Raw genomic sequence first — 13,947 nt, forward strand, 5'->3', positions numbered from 1 at the left:
AGCAAAAGAATTGGATTTTTTGAGGCTCTAGAACACCATCAATAGGATTCTATGTTGATAATATTTATATTTAATATTATTTATTAATAATATTTATTCAAAAATAATAACATAACATTACTATGTTAGCCACTAATATTGGCCTATAAAAATTTAACCCACGAATCTTGAAGTGATTTGATGTCCACAGCAGAAGTGAACCCAAAGCAATGAGAAACATAAACACAGAGAATTTCACTTTCTGCTCACTGAAAATTCTCTCTTCTTGAGAATCAAGTCTTTTAAAAAATACATTTTATGAAACTGAATAATCAGCAAAGATTTTGTTTAGCTCTTTTAACAGGGACCAAATGACTGTGACTCAGACAAGGTAGAAGATTCTGTGTCTTTCATGTTAAAGCCTCAGCTGTTCAGCAGACCAGGAAGTAGGAAGTTATGCTCCATAAGTCAGTGAACAAATAAGACCAAAATCCCTGTCCTCATGAGGTGGGAGCAGGGTGGGGTGGGGAAGAAAACCACATCCATAAGGACAGAGTATACTAGAGGGTAATAGTAAGCAGGAGGAAAGTTAAACAAGGTAAGAGTTGGTAGTTAGGGAAAGTAGATTAAATTTAAAGACGGGGATCAGGTGGACCGCATCAAGAGGGAGCCTACCAAGTGAAACCGCAAGGAAGCAAAAGAGCAAGCAGTGGAGGTATTTGAGGGAAAGCAAACAGAGGGGACGGATAGTCAGTTCAGAGGCCCTGGGGCCTGTTCATACCTGAGCTGTTCGAGGAGCACAAAAGCATGGTTGCCATACAGAGTGAGCAAAGACCAGCAAGAAGAAGGGAAGACAGAGGGGTCAGGGAACCAGGGAGGGAGGGCCCCAAAGCACATGGAAGGGTTTGGGTTTTTACTGAGATGGGAAGCCCTCGGTGGACTGTGGGCAGAGGAGTGGCATGATGTAGCTTAACACTTAAAAGAATCACTCTGGGTCCTCTGTGAACAGAAAGCAGAGGGCAAGAGCAAAAACAGGAAGATCAGTTAGGAGACTATTAAATAGTTTGTGCAAAGACTTTAGTAGCCGACTCTGGGTGACGGCAGTGAGGTTGACCTCAAGTGGGCAGGCAGACTGGGATGTATTTTGAAGGTAGAGCCAACAAGATTTGCTGACAGAGTGAGATATGGTGTGAGAGAGACGAGTCCAGGACAATTGTCAGCATTTTGGCTTGAGTGACTGGAGGAGTAGGGCTGCTATTAAATGGAGGTGGAAAGGCTTCCAGAGGAGCAGGTTTAGAAGGAAGACCAAGAGTTTCATTTGGGACATGGCAAAAGTGATACTTCTAACAGACATTTAAGTGGAGATGTCATATAGGGTTAGATGTGCGAATCAGAAGTTCAGGGAGATTGGCTGGGGAGAAATTCGTGAGTCATCTAATAATAGTATTAAAGGCCTTGCAATGAGAAATGATTATCAAGAGAATGAGTGTGGGAAGAAAATAACAGGGAGAAAGAGGAAGAGAGGTCAAATAGTTACTTCCATCACTTCTGCCTACATTCCTTTGGGCGGAATTCAGCTACATGTCTTTACCCAGCTGCAAGGGAGGTTGGGGAATGCAGTTTCTACTTGGGTAACCAGGGGCGCAGCTAAAATGTAGGGGGTTCTATTACTAAAAATATGAAGAGGAGAAGGGAAATAAGAGGAACAGTTAGCAGTGGCTTCCAGCTTGGTGTTTTTATGATGCATCTAATGAAAAAAGGGAACAGAAAGCAGAGACAAAAGTGACAAGAATAGGAAGAACAAGAAGATGGGACAGGGGAGAGAAAGTTGAGGAAAAGGAGGGAGGGGGGAAATATGAAGGTGGGAATGCAGAGGAGGTTTGAGTATATGAGGAAAAGAGAAGAGGTGAAGTAGGATAGAAAGAGGAGAAAAAACGTTAGGGAGGCATAGAGGAGGGAGGAAAAAGGGGATGGAGAAGTGTGGCGAAAAAATAAAAAGACAGGAGATTAAAGTGGAAGCAAAGAGAAGGGGTAGCAAATACATTCTAAAAAAGGGGGCAACATAGTGAAGCCCCACCTAAAAAAAATAGCTGTGGTGGTGCGAGCCTGAGACTACAGTGAGCCATGATCATGCCATTGAACTCTGGCCTGGGCAACAGAGTGGGACCCTGTCTCAACAAACAAACAAACAAGCAAACAAATAAAAATTGAAAGGAGAAATGTACCTTTCAGGCATCTGCCAGTTACCCATGTCTGAGTGGAAATTGAGGCTTATGTTTTACCAGTTTTTATACTTGAATTAATCTCACTGATATGTAGTAAGTACTGGCTGTGTGCTGGGCCCTGAACACATAGAGATGAGGGAGCTTTTTTTCACTTCCCATAAAGAACAGAACAGCAAAATAGCACTTGTAGGATGTTACTTTTTAAAAAAATTTTGGGTAAATGATGTGGGTTGAAAAAGAGCAGAAGCAAAAAAAGTTGAACTTTAAGACATAAACCAATTTAAAAATGAGTAATCAAATGTATTATAAGTTTAATAGTCGTGTCCTGTGAGAAACCCAATTATAATTCATATTATTTGATAAATAATACAAAAAGTATCATAAATAAAGATTCACACTCTTTTTACTGTAACAAGCTATTTTAATTTTTTGTATTTTATCTTGAACTCATTTACATGCATATGAGAGTTTCGCATAATTGACACCCTAGTGTATTAGTTCATTCTGATGCTGCATTTTTACTTAGATAAAATTACTTATATTACAAATATAGCATCATATTGATTTATAGTAATTATTTAAATGAATATCTAATACTCTATCAGGTTAAAGTGTCCAAGATTGTTTACACATTTTCCTTTGGCTGATTTCTAGTTTGCTTCCATTTTTAATATGACTAATACTCCAAAGATCTATGTCACACATATAATTTATTCCTTAAAAAATATATATATAGTTATTTTCTTCCTTCTAAATATTACTGTAAAGATGTATACATAATTATTACTTGAAATATGTGAAACACCTGGGTGTGTATGTTTAATTTTAGTTCATTGTGGGAAAGTTAATTTTAGAAAAGAAGAAAGAATAAAATAAATAGCACTTTGTAATCTTTACACAGAGTAATCAGTGTTAAACTTCTGATTTTTTTTTTTTTTTTGAGACGGAGTTTTGCTCCGTCGCCCAGGCTGGAGTGCAGTGGTGCAAACTCGGCTCACTGCAACTTCCGCCTCCCGGGTTCAAGCAATTCTCCTGCCTCAGCCTCCCAACTTCTGGTATTTTTAATATGTATATACATTATATTATTATGTTCATAACAATATAGCTTCATGTATCTGCATACTATTAGTCATAACTTGAGTCATAGCATAATGAAGCTTTTGTATCTGCATTGACTTCTATTCTGGATATTTTCTCATATTATTAAATATTTGTCTGCAACATGCACCATGATTTATCTAACTGCACCCCTCTTACTGGACAGTTAGCATTTTTATTTACTGCAATTAACAACAGTAAAATTAATTTGAGATCAGCCTTTGCACACATCTCTGATTAATTCCTTAGAGTTAAATATCTAGAACTTGAATAACTGGCTTAAAAGTTTTCATATTTTTATGAGTTTGAAATATATTAGCATATTGTATTCTAGAAGGGCTGCATCAACTTACAATTTCCTTTTCTCTATATGAGAATGTCTGTTTTCCCTTACACTTCACAAGAGGCAGTCTCTTTATTTAAAAAGCAAACAAACAAAAAATAGCTCTATCAGTTTCATAGGTAAGAAATTAACTCTCCTGCTTTATTTTGGATTTTTTTGACTACTTCTGAAGCCAAATATTTACACCCTCTATTGGCAGATAACGATTTGTGTGACAACTCATGTTCTTTCTCCATTACAAAAAATTTGAAGTGTTCATTTTTTGTCATTTTTAAAGAGCTCTTTATATATTGAAATTATTCACTTTGTCAAGTATCTTCTATGTAGTCCTCTTTTTAAATTGTACTTTTAATTTTGTTTATGAGGAACTTTGAAGAATAGAAACTTTAGATCATTAAGTAGTACAATACATCAGTATTTTTCTCCCAGCTTTTTGCCTTTGTGTTATGCTTAGGAAGTCATTCCCTTCTCAAGATTATTTGCCTTCACTCTGAATTTTTAAAATTGTTCTACCTTTTCAATTTAACTGAAATGCTTTTGGCATGTGGCCTTGCATCATTTTAAATTGTATGTATGGGAGGAGGGTGGCCAAGAATTTCTATGAAAATTTATTAATATTAGCTATGAAAAAGTGATTTGATATAAAAAATGGGTTTTTATTCAACTGTTGGCAAATTAAGCTGTTATCCAAAGCAAGACTTACCTGTAATGCTGATTTTTGTCTTAAGAATCTATAAGTCTCAGTTTTGCTGTGTTAAATGGAAAGACATCCTATGTTCATGGATTGAAAGACTTACTACTGTTAAGATGACAATACACTCTAAGTCGAACTCCAGAGTCAATGCAATCTTTATCAAATCCAGTTGACATTTGTTTATTTACCTATTTACTTATTTAGCAGAAGTTAAGCTGATCCTAAAGTATGGAAATACAACAGCCCCAACTTAGCTAAAACAATCTGGAAAAAGAAAAAAACAGAACAAATTGGAGGACTCTCACTTCCTGATGTCAAAACTTATTACAAAGCTACAATAATTAAACAGTGTGGTACTGGCATAGGAACAGATATGTAGACTAATGAAATAAAACTGAGAGTTCAGATATAAACCTTTATGTTGATCATAAGTTGATTCTTTGCCAGGAGTATGGAAGACAATTCTATGGGGGAAAGAATAGTCTTTTCCACAAATGGAGGTGGGATAACTGTATATACACATACAAAAGAATGAAATCAATACCCCTCCTCACACCATACACAAAAATTAACTTAAAATGAATAATACACTTAAATGTAGGAGCTCCTTTCTTCTGAAGGAGCTAAGCCTTCAGAAGAAAACATAGGAGTAAATTTTTGTGGTTTTCGGTTAAGCAATTTTTTTTAGATATAAGACCAAATGTACAACTTACAAAAGAAAAAATAAGAAAATTGACTATATCAAGGCTTGAAAGTTTATGCTGCAAATAACACTAAGAAAGTGTAAAAACAACCTACAGAATGGGAGAAAATATTTGCAAATCACATATCTGATAAGAAACTTGTATCTAGAATATATAAAAAGCATTTACAACTTAAAAATGAAAAACTAAAAATAATCCAACTTAGAAATGGGTAAGGGATTTGAACAGACATTTGTCTAAAGAAGATGCACAAACAACCAGTATGCATACATAAACACGTTCAACATCATTAGCCATTAAGGAAATGCAAATGAAAACTACAATGAGGTTTCACATCACACTCACTAGGATGGTTATAATGAAAAAGACAGACTATGACAAGTTTTGGTGAGGTTGTGGAGAAATTGAAACACTTATACATTCCTGGTGGAAATGTGAAACTGTGCTTTGGAAAACATTCTGGTAGTTTCTCAAAGTGTTAAACAGACTTGCCATATGACTCATCAATTCTACCCCTAGATAGACACACAAAGAAAATAAAAACATAAATCCACACAAAAACGAATACATGAATGTTTATAGCAGCACTATTCATAGTAGGCAAAAAGTGAAAAACAACTCAAATGTTCATAAACTGATAAACGGATGAATAAAGTGTGGTATATCCATATAATGGAATATTATTCAGTGATAAGAAGGAATGAATATTTGTTATGACTTAGATGAATCTTGAAAACATTCTGTTAAGTGAAAGAAGCCAGTTAACAAAAGACTAAATGTTGTATGATTCCATTTATGTGAAATGTCTAGAAAAGGCAAACCTATAGAGACAGAAAATAGTTTAGTGGTAGCACAGAGCTGGGGAGCACAGTGAGGAGAAATGGGGAGTGATGGCCAGTGGGTATGGGGTTTCATTTGGCGGCAACAAAAATGTTTTAGGATTAGATTGTATTGACTGTAAAAACCTGTGAATACGGTTAAAAACTATAGCGTATACAACCTAAAGGAGTGAATTGTATGGTGAATTGTATTGTATTTCAAAAAAGTTGTTAAATTTTTTAAAAATATATTTTTTAATTTTAGAGACAAGATCTCCCTCTGTTGCCCAGGCTAGAGTGCAGTGGTGGGATCAAAGCTCACTGGAGTCTCAAAGTCCTAAGCTGAAGTGATCCTCCCACCTCAGCCTCTTGAGTAGCTATGACTACAGGTGTGTGCCCCGACACCCAGCTAAAAAATCTTTTAAAAGATGCAAATAATGTGAAATTGCTGACATATTTTAGATCATGGAGTACCTACCTGCTACAACATTCTTTCTTTTTCTTTTTTTAAATAAATGTTGGGGAAAGATGATGTCATAGAAAAACCTTTAAATTTGACAGTGATGCTATAATAATCCAAGTAAAATGCCACAGAGATTGGGCTAAATTGAGAGACTATGTAGGTGTGAAAAAAATTTACAAACATATTTCTTTGGGAGAAAGATATCACTATGTTTATTTTTAAGAAGTTGGTAAAGTACATTTGCTGTCACGCTCCTGGAGATAATCCCAGAGTCACTGCAGACTAAAGAGATTGAGGCAAACTGGCACTGTTCTTGAAGCCACAGAAATGTTGAGTTGTCATCAGGAAGACAACTAAAGAAAAGGCTAAAGCTGTCTATGTCACTAATTCCTAGCATAAACCCCAGAAATCATTGAGAATGGCAGGGCCAGGAGCAGAACAACAAATGCCACATGGATAACACTTCTTTTAATAAGACCTACAGAACTGTAGCCAGTCCAGAGAAGGCTGACTGGACTGACCAAAGAGAAAGTCCTCTGTGCCCATTCTGATTGCCTGTCTCTCGTGTTTCAGCAATAAAGCGTATGTGATTCAAATCAGTAGTTCTGAATTCTGGCTGCAAGTTAGAATCACTTGGGCTCGACCCTAGACCAATTAAATCAGAACGTTGGGTGGGGCTTAGGCTCCAGCATTAAAAAATCTCGCAGGAACTTCCAGTTTCTCATCTGGTCTGTTAGGAGCTTAGAAGTCATCACTCCATCTTAACAACAAGTAAATAGTGAAGTTACTGACAGATTTGAAAACAGTTACATACACCGTAGCATAAGAAGACACACAAAGGTGTTGCTGTTCGCACAGTAGATTGCTTCTGCCAAATTCGTGGTCTTATATATGAATGCGTGCAGAATGGATTTATGAATACCCAAAGCAACATAGAAGCATGGCATAGAAGATGAGAAAATTTAATAGGAAGTACTCATGTCCATTTATATCAAATCATAGAAGAATTTCAAAATAAGTAGCACCATATAGAAAATGAATGTGAACACATTCTCCAAGGAGAGACACACCCTAAAAGAAAAAAGAAACAGCTATTCAAGATGCAAGACTTCAAAATATCATGATCATAAAAGTCGGTCCACTCTTATGGACTACTTCCGAGCAATTGCCCATAATATGTAATATACCTTTACATATGTTGAATTTTTTTAGTTTTTTTGTTTTGTTTTGTTCCCCTACTATTTTAAATTGTCACCATTTTTTGACAATTTGTTATGTATTCCATCTTTGCATCATTTCCAATACTGGGGGTATAAATTGTGTAAAGACTTTTAGAGAGTTCTAATTTGTTTTATGCATTTTTTGCAAATTTGACTCCTTCGTTGACTTTGTCCATGTATGTAAAAACATTGAAACTTTCTCAGTAAATGAAGAGATGGTCCTTTTTGTACATCTGCTTTTACGACAGATAACATTTCTCAAGATCTCAGCTCTTTGGGCAACTGCGTATGTGGTAGTAGTGGCCTAGTGTGGTTTTTGATTGATCTTGTCAAAATACTTAGGTTGTGTGTCATAATATTTCAGATGACTGCAGTTATAAAGCTGGGTGCACACAATTACCAAGCATAGTGATATGCATTATATATTTTGTTTTTGACTTACTTCCTTATGACTACGGTTCGTCTGCTCATACTGTTATGTTTGTGTGGCTGTCATTAGCATAGCTGAGTATTTACACTTACCAAAATGTTATCATTGTCTATTTTATCATGTCAAGTGGCCTATGAAGAGTTCTGCTGTATTTTCATGTCTTCCAAATACATCCCCTTTTAAAATGTAAATAAATGTTTTTAAAGAATTTTTAAAATTATTTTCTCCAGAATTGTGTTTTCAGGATTTTGATCTTTCAGGCTTGTGATTTTTTGAATTTTAGACTTTAGGGATTGTGAAATCTTTCAGGATTTCAGCCTTCAAGATTATAGCGTTTGGGATTGTGTCTTTCGTGATTATGGCCCAACCCCCTGGCAAAGAGGTCTGATTTCCCAATTCTGTCCTTGGGTGCAGCTACCAGGCGCCCTATCCTCAGAGCACAGGGTTGGTCCTGGAGCCCCTGTGTAACTAGCTCTGGGTACTGCACTTTCCCTCACAACCTCCCTGCACTCTCCTCTGCCTTTGTAAGTTGTCCCTTTACCAAACCACCTCAGATTAACCTAATTAGAGAGTGCCATCTCTCTTCTGCTGGGACCTTTCCTATGTTCTCCTGGGGCCTCTATCCTTCCTTACTATCCATGGCGCCACACCGGTCCCTGGTCCTTAGTTCACAGCATATGAATGGGTTTAATTTCCAGATTTCTTTGACAGATGGTAGCTGGAAGCAGAATCATCATGTCTCACACAAACAATACCATCATTGGCACTGAATTTGTCAGATGAGGCCATCAGTGCCCATTTAGACCAAGTATAATTGATGTTTTACACCCAGCCATCCTCTCCCCTCCTGAAGGTGCCCAGAGGACTTGTGGTTCCCCTTCCCTCCCCGCTTTCTGTAGCCCTCTGGATTCTTCTTGCTCCTCCCTTCACCTGTAGGGACTCAGCACTCACAGCTCACTTTCACCCTCAGAAAGTCCAGGATGGGGCCTCGGGAGGCAGGACTGGAAAAGAGTAATTCCTCCACCAAAGCAGAAGCTCCTCTCATCCCTGCTGGGACCCTGCCCCAACCCCAGTCCCAACCCCATTCCCAGCCTCAGTGTTGAGTATTCAAATTCCCAGGCCCATCCCATTTTGGTTGGAGGTGGGGAACAGGGGGTGTTGCTAGATCAAACATAGGATGTTCAGTTAAATTTGAATTTTAAGTAAGCAACAGATAACTTTTTTAGTATCAGCTAAATATGTCCCATGCAATATTTGGGCATATTTAAGCTAAAAAAGTGCTTATTGCTTATCTGAAATTCATATTTAACCCGGTGCCTGTATTTTTATCTGCTAAGTCTGGCAGTCCTACATCTCTTCAATGTTTTTTTTTTGTTTTACTATTCCCATTTCCACCTACCCAAACCCATATTTCGGCACAAATACAATTCTTGAAAAAATGACTCGTATAGACTCTCTGATTTTCCTCTGACATTTAAGCAAATTGTTGAGTCTTTGTGTACAGAATCTCCACGGGACACCAGGAAGCATCACATATTTTGAAGCCACTGACAAGACGTGTAGTGCTGGCATCTTCCTGCCTCCATTACTTTGCCTATAGAATGAGGCTTACAATTCCTAGCCCTGCTGTGACATAGTGAGTGTGCAATAAAGGCTCACTAATATTTTAAAAGTACGTATCTGTCAGGAACTCAGGGTGTGCATGTAGAGGGCATGGAAAGAAGTCTTTAAACATATAACACACAGATATCTTCCAAAGGACTACATATGTGTTAGGAATTAAACGGATCTTGTGGGGTTTTGTTGTTTTTTGTTTTGTTTTGTTTTGAGATAGGGTCTCACTCTGTCGCCCAGGCTGGAGTGCGGTGGTGTGATCTTGGTTCATGGCAGCTTCAACCTCCCAGGCTCAGGTGATCCTCCCACCTCAGCCTCCCATGTAGCTGGGACTTGTGATGCCCTTTTCATTCTGCCCCCAAGGACCATGTAACTTGTTGGAGAAAATACATTCAGAATTTTCCCAGGAATAAATTATTCACTATACCACTCCTGACCAACCGCTTCCTTCATGTCCTGGGAAGTTTAGGGAAAAGATAGAAGGACGGAAAGCAACTAAAGTCCCCCACCCTCCATCTGTTCCTGGCCTTATGCTGTGCTCTTGGACTACATTATATGCAGTCAGTCCTCAAACAACCCTATGAAGTAGACATCATCAGCTGCGTTTCACATACAGTGTTGGGAGTCAGCGAGGGTAAGTAATTTGCTGATGATCACAAAGTTGCTAGGAGCAGAGATGGGATTTAAACAAGACTGTCTCATGGAAAACCATGAGCTCTGATGGAGGGTGCAGGGCCTTCTGGTCTGGACTCTGTTGGCTGGGAGAGGGCCCACGTGTCAAAGTCACTGGGTGGGACTAGCTGGCTTGTGATCTTCATCTGGGAAAAGAAGTATTGTATCCACGAATCATTTGGATTGGAAATGGCCTTGGGAGCCCTCTTGGGAGCAACTTATCATTTTCCCTGTGCTCTTTTACTTATGAAGAGGATGGCAGGCCCACAGATTGTGAATGTGGACATCCTTTATTCTGGCTAATGACCTGCAGCCCTGGAGGTGTATGGGTGAGGGCTGGCACCCTGAGGTCCTGCACACACAGGACACCTCCTCCTCTGGATGACACTTGGATAAGTTGGAGGCTCTCAAAATGAGGGATAGATGTCTTTTCATACTTCTGTATAAAGAGGGGAGGCTTCATGTCACTCTCTGACATGTATCAGAAAAGGCTTCTATATAGATGAAGGCAGGTCTCAGTCACTCTTGCTCTTTCTGCTTTCCTCTGCCTCTTTCCATCACCCTTTAGTCTGAATGGGCTGTGTGAGATTCCTAAAAAACAAAGAGTTCTTAAAGCATCAAGATTTATTGGAATATAGAAAAATTCTTGAAGACAATAGCATTTGCTATTTCTTCTTTATGGTGGTAGTCACAACTGTAATTGATAGTTGAATTGATTTTCTGTTAATAGCACAGTCTGACTATAAGGTCAGTGAAAGCATGAACTTCACATTCTGTTTTCTCCACTGCATTTCCAGCACCCAGCACAATTCATTTAGTCATGCATTCAATATGTATTTATGAGACAACTATTATCTGCATGTCTCTGTGCTAGGTAAGGTGAAAAATAGTTCTTGGTCTATTCTAGGTACAAATGGAAATACGACTTGGTCTCTGCCCTACAAAAGCATGTAGTCTAGTAGGTGAGACGCATACATGAATAAGTATCTCAAGGAGAGGAAAAAATGTGTCTCAGAAACTAAGAGGAGAGAGCAAGAGGAGAAAGGAGAATCAGGAGGTATCACTGTGTGATGTCTGTATGATGGAGAAGAAAGGGAAGGGCCCTTTAGACAATCACCAAGTTGCTGGAGAATGGCGTGTATGAGATAGAGAGGAAAAAGATAAACCTGGAAACCTGGACTGAGGCCATTTTAGCAATGGCCTTGTATGTCCCACAAAGGAGTGAGACTTTTCCAACCAGGTGAAGGAGGGGAATAAAAGCTTTCACGCTGAGGAAATGAGCAGGTCAGATTTGTTCTCAGTGTGTGGGATGAAGCAGAGTGTGTTGGGTGTGTGTGGAGAGGGGAATGTGGTGACTTCACAGGGCCAGTGATGGGGACAAGGACCCGACAAAAGCAGTGCCAGTGGGATAGAGAGGAAGGTCTGGATAGCAGTGACATGTCCAAGGCAGAGTGGCAGAACTTCCCTTTTCTGCATGTAAAATATGGAAGGGGAGGCAGAGGAATGAGTTGAGGATGATTCTGAGTTTTCTAGCTTGGAAGATGGGGTTGATTGGAGAAAAGAAATAAAGGGGCTAAAATTGATTTGGGATACATTAAATTTGTGCTGTGGATCCTGTTAGAATGGATTAAATTTGCAGTGGATCCTATTAGAGGAGAAGCTAGGGGCTAGGGATCTCAAGCAAATGGGAGAGTGCATTGTAAGAAGGTAAGTTCAACAGGAGAGCCACAGGGGGCACTGATATTTAAGGAAGAAGCAGAAGAAATGTGAAGAAGAATCAGAAAGAACAGTCAGAGCTATGACAAGAGAAAGAAAAAAATGGTGTCCCCAAGTCTCTAGGAGGCTGTGAGTTCATACATTCTTTTCTAAGGAAGGTGGTCTAGAACTGTGGTCGGTAGAATTTCTGGTGACCACCCTAGGATATCCATGCTCTAATCTCTAGACTCTGTGAATGTGTGACCTTACATAGCAAAAGGAATTTGGTCGGTGGAATTAAGGTAAGGACCTTAAAACAGAGACATTATTCTGGATTGTCTGGGTGGGCCCTTAAAAGGGAGTTGGGAGGCAGAAGAGGGAACCAGAGAGATGTGATGATAGAAGAAGAGGTAGGAGAAATTCAAAGAATGGGCAGGACTTGACCCACCATTGCTGGATTTAAAGACAGAGGAAGGAGGCCATGCACCAAGGAATGCGGGTGTCTTCTCAGAAACTGGGAACGGCTCTCAGCTGACAGCCAGGAAGGAAGTGAGACCTCCATCCTGTACCTACAAGGACTGAATTCTGCCAATAACTTGAATGAACCAGGAAACAGATTCTCCCCAACAGCCTCCAGAGGGGAACACAGCCTTCCTGACACCCTGATGTTAGCTTGAGTCCCAGGTCAGACTTCTGACCTACAGACTTGTAAAATAATAATTTGTGTTGTTTTAAGCCACTAAGTTTCTGGTAACTTGTTATGGTAGCAAAAGGAAACTAACACAGGAACTGAAGTGGGCCAGGTTCCTTACCTGGTCCCTCTTTCTTGGCCTTTTCCTTAGACGGCAGTGGCCCCTAGATCTAGTGTTGGGACTCCTTTTCCTCCCCTCCCATATTTTTTGTTCAAACTAGACCCAAGACCCAAATCTAATTTCAAGGGCAAAGGAAAATATTAAAGAAAGGAATGCAATTTGTTGGGCTGTGAGTCAGTCTTGTCCCTAACTAAGTTTTGTTTTAACTGTAGTGTTACAGACATTTTTAATTTCTCACTTTTTCCCTTCCTTCCTTCCTTCCTTCTTTCCTTCCTTGCTTCCTTCCTTCTTTTTTTTCCTAAGTAGAAGCTCTGGCAACACCAGGTTGGCTGGCTTGAGCGGACTGTCTCTGACCCCTTTGGGACACGTTCTCCAGTTCACCACAGTCTCTACCACTCCCTCTTATCTCTCATGGACTGCTTTACTCATTTATACACCCTGCCTATATTCTACAGGTGACTGACTTAGTGACACTAGACTAACTGGCATTAGAACATGTTAGCTCTGGGATCTTTGAAGGGAGTATGTAAGAAACCAAAAGAAGCAATCAGCAAGACTTAACAAAAGAGAAGATTTTTTTTTTCCAATTCAGGGATGACCTAATAAGTATCATTAATCTTTTTAAATAACATGTTTGTGTGTTTGCATACCTACACATAAGTATACCCATGGTGAATGTGGAGAGAAAGATAATTAAGAAATAGGAAGATGGGGCAAAGATCTAAGTTCAAATAGATCAGGAAAAGTACCTTTCTTTTCCTTAAGTACGGCCCATCTATTGCCAACATGCAGATTCAGCCATGTGCCACTCCAATGTGAGTGTATTTCAGTATGTGACCATGAGTTAGTATCTTGCTAGATCCTCATCAGTCACCTTGTCGCTGGCCTAACATCCTCTCTAGTTTCATGCCTGGGGCTTGTGACTTGTTCCTTTTTGATGAAGCGCTTCCCTGTTACTTCAATTCCACTAACTGAGCTCTTCTTTATTCCTTACCTGGGGTCTTGCCTTAGTTTTTTGCCCGATTTTTAGGAACTGGGATTCTGTTTCATGCCCACTCCTCCTTCTATTAATTGCAGTCCTGTTCTAAAGCTCTAGCCCTGATAGGGAAGGGAAGCCTCATGCCCTTTTGTCTAGGCCTTCCTGTCTTGCTGGGCCTTCTCCCAGGGGCCCAAGGGGCTC

The 13,947-nt window shown here is 39.3% G+C and overlaps 1 protein-coding gene across 1 annotated transcript in view; it reads right to left on the bottom strand.

Moving 5' to 3' along the window:
* Positions 1 to 10,535: 10,535 nt before the first annotated feature.
* RGSL1 (regulator of G protein signaling like 1) overlaps positions 10,536 to 13,947 on the bottom strand; it is a 114,579-nt gene continuing 111,167 nt past the window's right edge. Inside the window, exon 23 of the mRNA XM_054484636.2 lies at positions 10,536 to 10,851. The gene's annotated coding sequence lies outside the window, so the exon portion shown is untranslated. The remainder of the gene's footprint in view (positions 10,852 to 13,947) is intronic.

The sequence above is a fragment of the Pongo pygmaeus genome, chromosome 1, assembly GCF_028885625.2.
Source record: "Pongo pygmaeus isolate AG05252 chromosome 1, NHGRI_mPonPyg2-v2.0_pri, whole genome shotgun sequence".
NCBI classification, from domain to species: domain Eukaryota; kingdom Metazoa; phylum Chordata; class Mammalia; order Primates; family Hominidae; genus Pongo; species Pongo pygmaeus.